At 36.3% G+C, this 14,118-nt stretch overlaps 1 long non-coding RNA gene across 1 annotated transcript in view; it reads right to left on the reverse strand.

Annotated features, from left to right (window-relative positions):
* Window positions 1-7,057: 7,057 nt before the first annotated feature.
* LOC140848205 (uncharacterized) overlaps window positions 7,058-14,118 on the reverse strand; it is a 98,271-nt gene continuing 91,210 nt past the window's right edge. The window contains exon 3 of the long non-coding RNA XR_012128770.1: window positions 7,058-7,116. This is a non-coding gene — a long non-coding RNA (uncharacterized lncRNA). The remainder of the gene's footprint in view (window positions 7,117-14,118) is intronic.

Consider the following 14,118-nt stretch of genomic DNA (forward strand, 5'->3'; position numbering starts at 1 on the left):
TTTTTTCTAGTTTCATTAATTGTGAGTTTAGACTTTTCATTTGGGATTCTTCTTTCTTGAGGTAAGCCTGTATTGTTACATACTTTCCACTTAGAACTGCCTTCACTGTGTCCCACAGAGGATGAGTTGTTGAGCTGTTGTTTTCATTTGTCTCCATATATTGCTTGATCTCTGTTTTAATTTGGTCATTGATCCATTGGTTATTTAGGAGCATGTTGTTAAGCCTCCATATGTTTGTGGGCTTTTTTGTTTTCTTTCCACAATTTTTTTCTAGTTTCATACCTTTGTTATCTGAGAAGTAAGTTGGTACAATTTCAATCTTTTTGAATTTACTGAGGCTCTTTTTGTGGTATAGTATATGATCTACTCTTGAAAATGTTCCATGTGCACTTGAAAAGAATGTGTATCCTGCTGCTTTTGGGTGGAGTGTTCTGTAGATCTCTGTTAGGTCCATCTGTTCTAGTGTGTTGTTCAGTACCTCTGTCTCCTTACTTATTTTCTGTCTGGTTGATCTGTCCTTTGGTGTATGTTGAAGTCTCCTAAAATGAATGAATTTCAGTCTATTTCCACCTTTAATTATGTTAGTATTTGTTACACATATTTGGGTGCTTCTACGTTGGGTCCACAGATATTTACAATGGTTATATCTTCTTGTTGGACTGACCCCTTTATCATTATGTAATGCCCTTGTCTCTTGTTACCTTCTTTGTTTTGATGTCTATTTTCTCCAAGTACTGCTACTCCTGCTTTTTTCTACCTATTTGCATGAAATATCTTTCTTCACCCCTTCACTTTTAGTCTGTATATGTCTGGGTTTTCAGTGAGTCTCTTGTAGACAGTATATAGATGGGTCTTGCTTTTTTATCCATTCTGTAACTCTATGTCTTTTGATCGGTACATTCAATCCATTACCAATTACTAATAGACATGTACTTCCTGCCAATGCAGGCTTTAGATTCATGGTTACAAAGGTTCAAGGACAGCTTCTTTACTATTTAAGAGTCTAACTTAACTCACTTATTATGCTATTACAAACACAATCTAAAGGTTCTTTTTTTTTTCTCCTTCTTTTTCTTCCTCCTCCACTCTTTATATGTTAGGTGTCATATTTTGTATTCTTTCTGTATCCCTTGACTGACTTCTTGCATAGCTGATTTAATTTTGCATCTGGTTAGTAATTAATTGGTCTACTTACTTTACTGTGGTTTTATTTTCCATGGTGACAGCTACTTAGCCTTAGGAGCACTTCCATATATAGCAGGCCTTCCAAAATAGACTGTAAAGATAGTTTGCAGGAGGTAAATTCCCTCAACTTTTGCTTATCTGGAAATTGTTTAATCCAGCCTTCAAATTTAAATGATAATCTTTCTGCGTAGAGCATTCTTGGTTCAAGGCCCTTCTGTTTTATTGCATTAAATATAGCATGCCATTTCCTTCTGGCCTGTAAAGTTTCTGCTGAGAAGTCTGATGATAGCCTGATGGGTTTTCCTTTGTATATGATCTTTTTCTCTCTCTCCCTGACTGATTTTAATACTTGTCTTTGTCCTTGATCTTTGCCATTTGAATTATTATATGTATTGATGTAATCTCCCTTGTGTTCGGAGATCTCAGCACTTCCATGGCCTGAGAAACTGTTTCCTTTACTAGATTGGGAAATTTTCAGCAATTATTTCCTCAAAGACACTTTCTATCCTTTTTTCTCTCTCTTCTTCTTCTGGTACCCCTATAATGTGAATATTGTTCTGTTTGGATTGGTCACTGAGTTGTCTTATTATTCTTTCATTCCTAGAGAACCTTTTATCTCTCTCTCCCTCAGCCTCTTTGTATTCCTGTTCTCTAATTTTTATTCTATTGACCATCTCCTCTATCTCTTATTTTTGGCATAACTTTTATATGCCTTTGGAAACAGATTTTAAGTATATTTTAATGCAAGTAAATATGGCATTTTAGCATATCATTTTTAAAAAGAGATTATACAGACATCCATAGTAATAAAAAGCAAAAACAACCTTTATTATGTATGCATCTGCAGAAAATTTTAATTCATTCAGAACTTACTTCAGTATAATGTGTGATGTTGTGATTCTATTTTTTCTCTCCAAAGGTTGACAAATTTTAAAACTCATCAACTGACAGACCTACTTTTTCCATAGAGATGACATATCATCATTATGCAAATAAATAGGCAAAAAAGTGGCTAAAATAATGATATTCTTCACATCAATCTATTTACATACACTTAAAATTTATCTATAACAATAGTTACATTTACTTATTTTTATGATAATCTTTCATCATCATTATACTAATTTGTTATACTGTCTTCTCTGAACATGTAGCAAAGTATTCATTTAATTATTTTTATATTATTAAAATATTTTCATCTAGTCAGAAACTAGGTATATTGTCCCATTAATTCACAGTTGAATAGTATGAATAAATTGTCCACACTTGTTCAGGGTAAGTTCTTGTAGTTTTATTTCCAAGTGAAGTTAATGGTTTGTGAATATGCTATCTTAATAAACACTCTTATTAATAATAATTATCTTTTCTAGTTGACTTAGATATATTTATATTGTTATAAATTTAAACAACCTATGCATGATTAAAATACCATCATCTTGTTCCACTAGGTAATTGTTACATTTATGTATTTGTTTTTATTGCTTGGTTTGAACACAGTAAAATGTCCCTGTATGTTATCTTCCTCTGAATTTTAATGATTACAACTTTAATGTTTGACAATTAAGTTTGAGAGTAGCTGTTGATTATTACTATATTAGGACATTTTAAAGAATTATCTTATTATTTCAATAAGAACTTTAGGCAGGGTTGTGAATTAACTTTTATTAATTTTATCATCCGCAAGCTGTATTTATGTAATTATTTGGCATTTTACCTTTCTCTATCACCCTATTAATGTAACATATTTGGTAGTAAATTTCCTAACATTGAACCACCTGCTGTTGAAATGCATATCACTTCCTCTACTCTGTCTTTAAAAATTACTATTTTTCTTATTGCTGAATTTTATTAGAACATTTAGCTATAGATTCAAAATCTAAAGTGCTCTATTTCTTTTTGCTCATTCTGCATTCGATTTGTATATAGGCCTTATGCTGAACACTTTTCATAAATTTGATGTTCTTAAAGTATTTTTGATAAAAGTGAGTTTTATCTCAGGCATACAAGGAATGTATTGACATTCAGAAAATGTAGATTAATTTCAATACTGCATTAAGAAATTCAACAAATAATACAAATACTTTAAACATAAAGATAAAAATCATACAAATATTTCAAACATGTAGACAAAAGACTAATGTGGAACACTAAGCTAAAGAAAAGCCAAAGAGAACTTACAAGGAGAAGTCCAGGTTTCCCTCCTGCCAGCAGCCAGAATGACACATCATACTGCACTGACGGCAGAGAAATTCATCTCTTTCCATGAGCCTGCTACCTTTAGCCCATGGAGGATGGGTGACTCCTAAGTGATTGTAACCTCTGTCTCTGTATCAGAATGCTCTTCTTACCTGGATCAAGAGTGGGTGAGAGTCAGGCTCTAGAGTCAGTCACAAAAACTGTGACACTGGCAGACTAGGGAAGTGAAAACGACCCACCCTGAGGCTGCCATCCTCCTCTGTGCCAGATTCCAAGCTCCCACTGGGCGTATCTCATGACGGCAGCACCTGGGACTCCCTTTACTGGTGCAGTTAGGTTGCTGCCCCTGGAAGTTAGTGTTTTTGGTCTTGGGGAAGAGCCTAGAGTGTGAAGTAGGGCTGGGCCTAAGGAATGTGAGTGGGGGACGGTGGCAAAGGAGGAGGTGGAAAGTGGGCAACCAAGAACCCATCCCAAAGAGGTGGTAAAGGGGTGGAATGTAGAATGACAAAAGACTCCAAGCCAGTCCCTTGACCCCTCCCCCAAATCCTTGTCAATGCTCCATCTTCTAATGGACTTAATTTATAAATCACAAATTCAGAAATAAAACTATTAAGAATTTCAAGATGTTAGCCATACAGCATTATATCCCAAGTGCAAAGACTTAAGAGACTGCACTGGTCTTACCATGAAGCTAGGCCTGCATATCTCACTATCAGGGTGACAGTGGAAGCATAGCTTACTTTAATTCACCAATGTATCCTATTTTAGAAAATCAAGTAAAAGTCCAACCTATTTATAACTAAATGATTCTACTCCTGTTAGACATCGAGAAGAAATTTAACAAATGCTTTCTTCAAGCATCCATGCACAGGATGCTCAATACAGCACTATGGTGGTGCGGTGTTAGAACCCATCATAATGTACCTCATTATGAGATTAAACAAGAAAAACACAGGGCTGCATTGTGGAGTTTTATGCCACAGATTATAATAGCCATACAAACATAAGTGAATTGTAAAATCATAATATTTAAAAGAGAAAAATGAGAAACAGAAGAACAGGACGATATCATTTATGTAAGTTTAAAATTATGTGTATACAATACAAAAATGCACATTTTGCAGTTATGCAAATAAAAAGATACACTGAAATAGGTTATGATGTTTGCCTCTAGGCACAAGAGAACAGAGAGTGGGGTTTGGATAGAAAATGGATATATAGGGTTAAGAAAAGGAAAGGGAGGAAAGAATGCTGAAACGGGTAAGAAGACTGCAGAGGTAAAGTGCCAATCTCATCACTTCATATCAGAGGTATGTATTATTAAAATGATTTGACTATTTGATATTGACTTTTATCACCTGGCTAAGGTAGTATCTTATCCACTGTAAGTCACTCTTTAACTCTTTTCTCCCACTGCTCAACAAAAACACAAATAATGAAGTCTTTGGGAGATAGTCATTACGTTTAGCCCACACTCAAGTAATGAGGACTTACGCTCCACCTATTTGAGGGTAGGGTAACTACATACATAACTTGGAATTTTTCATGAGAAATTAGTCTGTCCTCCCCCACTAACTTATTTATTCAATCATTTATTTATATAAGCATGTATTCAAGACATTTATTATACATGGAGTTAGAATCGACTACTACTTTATTGTTTTTTGCTCAAATTCTTGTGGGTTTCACAACTCAGGGCTCCTTCAGTTTGTTCCTGTGTCTAATTAATATACCCCCATAAATGTGACTTCATTTTTTTGTTGTTGAGACCCTCTTTACTTTCCTCCACTACAAGATATTCAGATTCATCGTGTACATTCCCTGGTCTTTCTTACAATCAGCCATTTCTCCCAGGAGCCTTGCTTGCTTTATTGGAAAATGGCAACATAAACGAGATCTGGGAATTAGGCACACTCATTGCTGCCAGAGTGTCATTACATCTAGGTCTTCTCTGCTGACAGAGGAAGGAAAGATATGTGTATATACTAATTCATGTATGCACATATATCTATAAATATTTATATATGTAATCATGTTGTCTATATTAAGCTAAATATGAATTCATACTGATGTCTCCAACTACAATCTATAACTATATTGATCATTCTGGTTTATCTCCTTGTTATATGTAACCTCTCACTGCACTACTGAGAAACATAGAACCCAATATCTGTCCGCTTACTTAATTGCTCAGTCCATTATGCATGTAGACTAGTTTCACAATTATTAATCCATAACCCCACAGGAAATACTTTGTCAACTTGAGTAGAATGCTTATGTTCAATTTCTTTTGCCTTTAGACTTACAGACTCCACTTAACTCCAGTTACTTAGGTCAGCACTCTTCTCCCCCACCATAGTAGCACATGTACCTCCTTCATTTTAATGTACCTAGATTTCTAGACACAATTTGAATTCCATCCTAAGTTCCCCCAACCTTCTAAATGACCTTAAATTTTTTTTATAAATTAAGACCTAGTCTATGCTGTAAAGTTCTATTGGTTTTGACAAATATATAGTGTCATGCTACACCATTACAATACTATACAGAATAATTTCAGTGGTTTAAAAAGTCCCTGTGCTTCACATAGTCAATCCTCAATCTTGCCTACGGTGAACCCCTAGCAACCAGAGATCAATTTAGCATCTCTATAAATTTGCATTAACACAATATCTTATATATGGAATCATAGAATATGTAGCCCTTTCAGACTCCCTTCTTTCATTTACCACTATTCACTTAAGATCCAACCATGTCTTTATATAGGTTATAGTTTATTCAATTTTTTTCCCTAAATAGTATTCCACTGAATGGATATACTAAAAGTTGTTTATCTAGTCATCTTAAAGGACACCTTGATTCTTTCCAGTTTTTGGTGATTTGAGAATAAAGTTGCTAAAAACATTCTTGTGAAGCTTTCTGTGCAGACATATATTTTCAAATCAGTTCAGTAAACACCTAGGTATGATTGTCTAAATTTTATAGTAGTACTATAGTTAACTCTGTAAGAAACAAACTATCTTCTAAAGTGGCTGGCTGTAGAATTTCATTATCATCAACAATGAATTAGAGTTCCTATTGCCCTGCATCCTTGCCAGCAATTGTCTGAGACTTGAAATCTCTGTTTGAGATTATGGCACCATATGATATATTTTCTGCTCCCAACAACTAGCTCTAGAAATCACTGCTTTCTCTGTTATAAAAGGTACTTAAGTATAGATCAATATCATAAAGTGCTTAAACACTGTGATTCTTAAATTTGCTTGTGTATCTCTGCAACAGGACCAAGGATTGTTAATGCACAAAAACTCAAACCTAAATGTTCTAGTAGTAAATAATAAATGTTGATGTCATTCCTTATTTATTAAGAGGTCCACTCATGGGCATAATACACTTTGAGAGACAGGAGAGGCATTTGGAACTAGAGATCATAGTTACTAGGGCAAATATCCATTTCTCAGTGCTTTCATTTGTAGAACAACTGTCATTTGTTTCAGACATTGTCCATGGATATTATCTTATATAATGATACAACCAGCTCTTAGGAGGTATGTACTAACTCACCCCCATGAAATTACTGTTTTATAAATGAAATAAGGAGTCTAAAACCTCTGGCTCAACCTAGTATCAAATATACCTTATTCTGAGATAAAATGGAATCAAAACAGTGGGATTGTTACCTTATTACTTTTTTTCTTAAGTAGACCAAATTATCTGTGCCTACTTCCAGGATATCTAAAAAAAAGGAAGAAAAATGGAATGTCTACAAATTTTATACTCACAAACCTTTATTTAGAAGTTATGAATATTAATTTTTCACATATCTAAAATACTAATAGAAATCTCATTGTGTCAAATGAAATAAAGGAATTATAATTGGATATTTCAAGTAAGCATAAATTTCTGAGACAAAGAAAGAAATAAAATAGTTTTTTACTTTGGGTTCAGGATTAGTTCCAACTGACAAATAGTGGACAATTCCTTCTGTTAATGCTCACTTGCCAAATGGGCTGAATCAGCAGTGAAGCCCTGGGCTACTCAGATTACTGAACATTTCATTACCAAAAAAAAAAAAAAAACAAGAACACAGCAGATAATATCTGTGAATCACATTGAATGGGGACTAGAGAGACAAATACTTTGGGCCCATTTCTAGTTTTTGTATGTGCATTTTGGTTCATTCTGCTCATAAAATATGCAAGTATGGCCTTCTTCAGGAAGGGCACACATAATTTTCACTTGACCTGCAAAAACTGATTGCAAAAGATAGTCAGCCATTATTTAGGCCCATATTCATTCCTTAACCAAGATTCAAGTTAAACAGCAAGTGTCATTCAATGAGAAGATGGTAAAAGGTTTTATAGATTGGAACAAGCCATCAGATAGACTTGAACTATTAGTAAATTGATCTTTATCCCTGCCTTTTATTTTAGGCCATCACTAATTCTTATTGCTCATGGAGAAATTAGGTACAATTGTTGGCTAAGGACAGGCAATGATGATCATATGTGACAAACATCTGCAGACATGAAGAAAGCAAGTAAGGTGTCCAAGACCAGACAGAGTTAGTGATTGAGATACAATTTATGAAAACATCTTAGGTTTGCATGTATTTTCAAACTTGGTTAAAAAATATGTGATATTAAATAACAGCAACTTCAGTTAAGATGTTTCCCTTGGTGGAAAAACAAAAAAATCACAGCATAAATTTGAATGAATTCAGTGCTTTCAAAAGAATGAGCTACCAATTTTCAACTGGTTATTTAAAGAGCATTTAATCCCAGCATTGGGGAGGCTTTTATGGCACCTAAGATCTGAAATGCAGGGCTGTAGATATTTCCTTCACTTAGACAGACATAAATCCCACAGTGACACAATCATGTTAGCTTTTACTGCATTTCCCATTGGAGTGATTCAGACTTTTGACTTAAGTGTCTACAGCTTCTGAAAGTTGATTCATCCTTTATGATGACACCATAAAGACCCTCAATTTGTATAAGCACTTCTAAATAGATTGAAACCAGCAATTACCCCTCTTATAGAGATAAATGCTTTTCCTCTGTCTTGCTTAACCTAGCCATGTATTGAAAGGTTTACTAAGGAATAATTAACACATAATAAAACACAATTATCTCAAATGTACAATTTGATAAGTTTTAACATATGCACATACCAATTAAACTATCACCAAAATCATAATACTGAGCCCATTTCCTAAGTCCAAATTTTCCTCATTCCCCTTTTAATCATTCCTTCCTGCACTTTCTCCAACTACTTTCTTAAGCAACAACCATTTTATTCTTTGTCACTATCAATTGTAATTTGTAATTTTATATAAATGGAGATGTAATATCTACTCTTTAGTCTACTTCTTTCACTTAAATCAATATTTCTTTATATTTGTACATTCTGTTTTGTGTATCAAAAGTTCATTTCTGAGGGGGAGCCAAGATGGCAGTGTGAGTAGGACAGTGGGACTCTCCTCCCAAAAACATACATATTTTTGAAAATACAACAAATACAACTAATCCTAAAAGAGAGACCAGAAGACACAGGACAACAGCCAGACTACATCCACACGTGCGAGAGCCCAGTGCCTGGTGAAAGGGGTAAGATACAAGCCACAGCCCGGTGGGATCCAAGCACCCCTCACCCCAGCTCCCAGCGGGAGGAGAGGAGTTGGAGCGGGGAGGGAGAGGGAGCCCAGGACTGCTAAACACCCAGGCCCAGCCACCCGCACCAGAGCACAGACACAGTGCATGTGTGGAGGGTTGGAAACTAGGGAAACAGGGCAGCAAGACCTCTGAGCAGGTCCCGAAGCTGATGCCCCTGTGACAAAGTAAACCGAGTGCTTTTTGAAAGCCTTAAAGGGACAGGGATGCAACAACTGGATGGAAACAACCCAGGTCAGAGTCCAGCAGCTGGAAATTCCAAGGAAACCAGGGCACACTAACCCCCTGGGCAATAGCTCTGAGACCCCTCATGGAGGTAAACAGCCAAACAGCCCAACATCCATTACCCCACTGGGGTGCAGCCATAGCAGAGGAACAGCCTGACACTGGCCACGCCCTTGGCAAGGGAGCTTCCTCCATACCAGATGGGCAAGACACAAAGACCCAGTCTACACACAATTGCCCAACACAAGCCACTAGGGGTCACAGTTGTCCCAGTAAAGAAAGGCCAGGAGCAAGTGGAAAGTTTGGCTCTCCCAGCTGACAGTCAATAGCACATATCAACATGAAAAGGCAAAAAAATTTGATCCAGACAAGACTAACCCAGACAGCTTTGGCATCTGCAACATCTTCCCCTCAGAAAGAACCTGAGGAGATAGATTTAACCAGTCTTTCTGAAAAACAATTCAAAACAAAAGTCATAAACATGCTCATGGACTTGCAGAGAAATATGCAAGAACTAAGGAAGGAGAATACAGAAATAAAACAAGCTCTGGAAGGACACCAAAACAGAATGGACGAGATGCAAGAGACCATTAATGGACTAGAAAACAGAACCCGGAACGCAGAGAAGCTGATGCAGAGAGATAAAGGGATATCCAGGAATGAAAGAATTCTAAGAGAGCTGAGACGCCAATCAAAATGGAACAATATCCACATTATAGGGGTACCAGAAGAAGAAGAGAGAGAAAAATGGAAAGAAAGTGTCTATGAAGAAATAATTGCTGAAAACTTCCCCAAACTAGGGGAGGAAATGGCCTCTCAGACCACAGAGGTACACAGAACTCCCATGAAAAGGGATCCAAGGAGGGCAACACCAAGACACATAATAATTACAGTGGCAAAGATCAAAGACAAGGACAAAGTATTAAAGGCAGCCAGAGAGAAAAAAAAGGTCACCTACAAAGGAAAACCCATCAGGCTATCATCAGACTTCCCTACAGGCCAGAAGAGAATGGAATGATATACTTAATGCAATGAAACAGAAGGGACTCAAACCAAGACTACTGTATCCACAATGACTATCATTTAAATATGATGGGAGGAATACACAATTCCAAGGCAAGCAAAAGTTGAGGAAATTTGCCTCCCACAAACCACCTCTACAGGGCATCTTACAGGGACTGCTGTAGATGGGAGCACTCCTAAAAAGAGCACAGAACAAAACAGCCAAAATATGAAGAATGGAGGAGGAGGAATAAGAAGGGAGAGAAATAAAGAATCATCAGACCGAATGTATAATAGCTCAACAAGCAAGTTAAGTAAGACAGTAAGATAGTAAACAAGCTAACCCTGAACCTTTGGTAACCACAAACTTAAAGACTGCAATGGCAATAAGAACATACCTTTCAATAATCACTCTAAATGAAAATGGACTGAATGCACCAATCAAAAGACACAGAGTAATAGAATGGATAAAAAAGCAAGATCCATCCATATGATGCTTATAAGAGACTCATCACAAACCTAAAGACATGCACAGACTTAAAGTCAAGGGATGGAAAAAGATATTTCATGCAAACAACAGAGAGAAAAAAGCAGGTGTTGCAATACTACTATCAGACAAAAAAGAATTCAAAATAAAGAAAGTAACAAAAGATAAAGAAGGACATTACATAATGATAAAGGGCTCAGTCCAACAAGAGGATATAACCATTCTAAATATATCTGCACACAACACAGGAGCACCAGCATATGTGAAACAAATACTAACAGAACTAAAGGGGGAAATAGACTGCAATGCATTCATTTTAGGAGATTCAACATGCCACTCACCCAAAAGGATAGATCCACTGGGCAGAAAACAAGTAAGGACATGGAGGCACTGAATAACACAGTAGAACAGATGGACCTAATAGACATCTATAGAACTCTACATCCAAAAGCAACAGGATATACATTCTTCTCAAGTGCACATGGAACATTCTCCAGAATAGACCACATACTAGGCCACAAAAAGAGCCTCAGTAAAATCCAAAAGATTGAAATCCTACCAACCAACTTTTCAGACCACAAAGGCATAAACCTAGAAATAAACTGTACAAAGAAAGCAAAAAGGCTCAGAAAAACATGGAGGCTTAACAACACGCTCCTAAATAATCAATGGATCAATGACCAAATCAAAATGGAGATCAAGCAATATATGGAAACAAACGACAACAACAAAACAAAGCCCCAACTACTGTGCGATACAGCAAAAGCAATCTTAAGAGGAAAGTATATAGCAATCCAGGAATATTTAAAGAAGGAAGAACAATCCCAAATGAATGGTCTAATGACACAATTATCGAAATTGGAAAAAGAAGAACAAATGAGGCCTAAGGTCAGCAGAAGGAGGGACATAATAAAGATCAGAGAAGAAATAAACAAATAGAGAACAATAAACCAATAGCAAAAATCAATGAAACCAAGAGCTGGTTCTTTGAGAAAATAAACAAAATAGATAAGCCTCCAGCCAAACTTGTTAAGAGGAAAAGAGAGTCAACAGTAATCAACAGAATCAGAAACGAGAAAGGAAAAATCACGATGGACCCCACAGAAATACAAAGAATTATTAGAGAGTACTATGAAAACCTATATGCTAACAAGCTGGGAAACCTAGAAGAAATGGACAACTTCCTAGAAAAATACAACCTTCCAAGACTGACCCAGAAAGAAACAGAAAATCTAAACAGACCAATTACCAGCAACGAAATTGAAGCAGTAATAAAAAATCTACCAAAGAACAAAACCCCTGGGCAGGATGCATTTAACTTGGAATTTTATCATACAAACAGGGAAGACATAATACCCATTCTCCTTAAAGTTTACCAAAAAATAGAAGAGGAGGGGATAATCCCAAACTCATTCTATGAAACCAACATCACCCTAATATCAAAACCAGGCAAAGACCCCACCAAAAAAGAAAACTACAGATCAATAACCCTGATGAACATAGATGCAAAAATAATCAACAAAATGTTAGCAAACCGAATTCGAAAATACATCAAAAGGATCATACACCATGACCATGTGGGATTCATCCCAGGGATGCAAGGATGGTACAACATTCGAAAGTCCATCAACATCATCCACCACATCAACAAAAAGAAAGACAAAAACCACATGATCATCTCCATAGATGCTGAAAAAGCATTTGACAAAACTCAACGTCCAATCATGATAAAAACTCTCAACAAAATGTGTGTAGAGGGCAAGTAGCTCAACATAATAAAGCCCATATATCATAAACCCACAGCCAACATTTTGCTGAACAGCAAGAAGCTGAAAGCTTTTCCTCTGAGATCGGGAACTAGACAGGGATGCCCACTCTCCCCACTGCTATTTAACACAGCACTGGAGGTCCTAGCCACAGCAATTAGACAAAACAAAGAAATACAAGGAATCCAGATAGGTAAAGAAGTTAAACTGTCACTATTTGCAGATGACATGATATTGTACATAAAAAACACTAAAGACTCCACCCCAGAATTACTAGAACTGATATCGGAATACAGCAAAGTTGTAGGATACAAAATTAACATACAGAAATCTGTAGCTTTCCTATACACTAACAATGAACCAATAGAAAGAGAAATCAGGAAAACAATTCCATTCACAATTGCATCAAAAAGAATAAAATACCTAGGAATAAGTCTAACCAAAGAAGTGAATGACCTATACTCTGAAAACTACAAGTCACTCTTAAGAGAAATTAAAGGGCTCACTAACAAATTGAAACTCATCCCATGCTCATGGCTAGGAAGAATCAATATCATCAAAATGGCCATCCTGCGCAAAGCAATATACAGATTTGATGCAATCCCTATGAAATTACCAGCAACATTCTTCAATGAAGTGGAACAAATAATTCAAAAATTCATATGGAAACACGAAAGACCCCGAATAGCCAAAGCAATCCTCAGAAAGAAGAATAAAGTAGGGGGGACTTCACTCCCCACTTTCAAGCTCTACTGCAAAGCCATAGTAATCAAGACAATTTGGTACTGGCACAAGAACAGAGCCACAGACCAGTGGAACAGTCTAGAGACTCCAGACATTAACTCAAACATATATGGTCAATTAATATTTGATAAAGTAGCCATGGAAATACAATGGTGAAATGGCAGTCTCTTCAACAGATGGTGCTGTCAAAACTGGACAACTACATGTAGGAGAATGAAGCTGGACCATTGTCTAACCCCATATACAAAAGTAAATTCAAAATGGATCAAATACCTGAATGTAAGTCATGAAACCATTAAACTCTTGGAAAAAAACATAGGCAAAAACCTCTTAGACATAAACATGAGTGACCTCTTCTTGAACATATCTCCCCAGGCAAGGAAAACAACAGCAAAAATGAACAAGTGGGACTATATTAAGCTGAAAAGCTTCTGTACAGCAAAAGACACCATCAATAGAACAAAAAGGAACCCTACTGTATGGGAGAATATATTTGTAAATGACAGATCTGATAAAGGCTTGACGTCCAGAATATATAAAGAGCTCACATGCCTCAACAAACAAAAAACAAATAATCCAATAAAAAAATGGGCAGAGGAACTGAACAGTTCTCCAAAAAAGAAATACAGATGGCCAACAGACACATGAAAAGATGCTCCACATTGCTAATTATCAGAGAAATGCAAATTAAAACTACAATGAGGTATCACCTCACACCAGTAAGGATGGCTACCATTCAAAAGACAAACAATAACAAATGTTTTCAAGGCTGTGGAGAAAGGGGAACTCTCCTATACTGCTGGTGGGAATGTAAATTAGTTCAACCATTGTGGAAAGCAGT

The sequence above is a fragment of the Manis javanica genome, chromosome 3 (assembly GCF_040802235.1).
Source record: "Manis javanica isolate MJ-LG chromosome 3, MJ_LKY, whole genome shotgun sequence".
Classification (NCBI taxonomy): domain Eukaryota; kingdom Metazoa; phylum Chordata; class Mammalia; order Pholidota; family Manidae; genus Manis; species Manis javanica.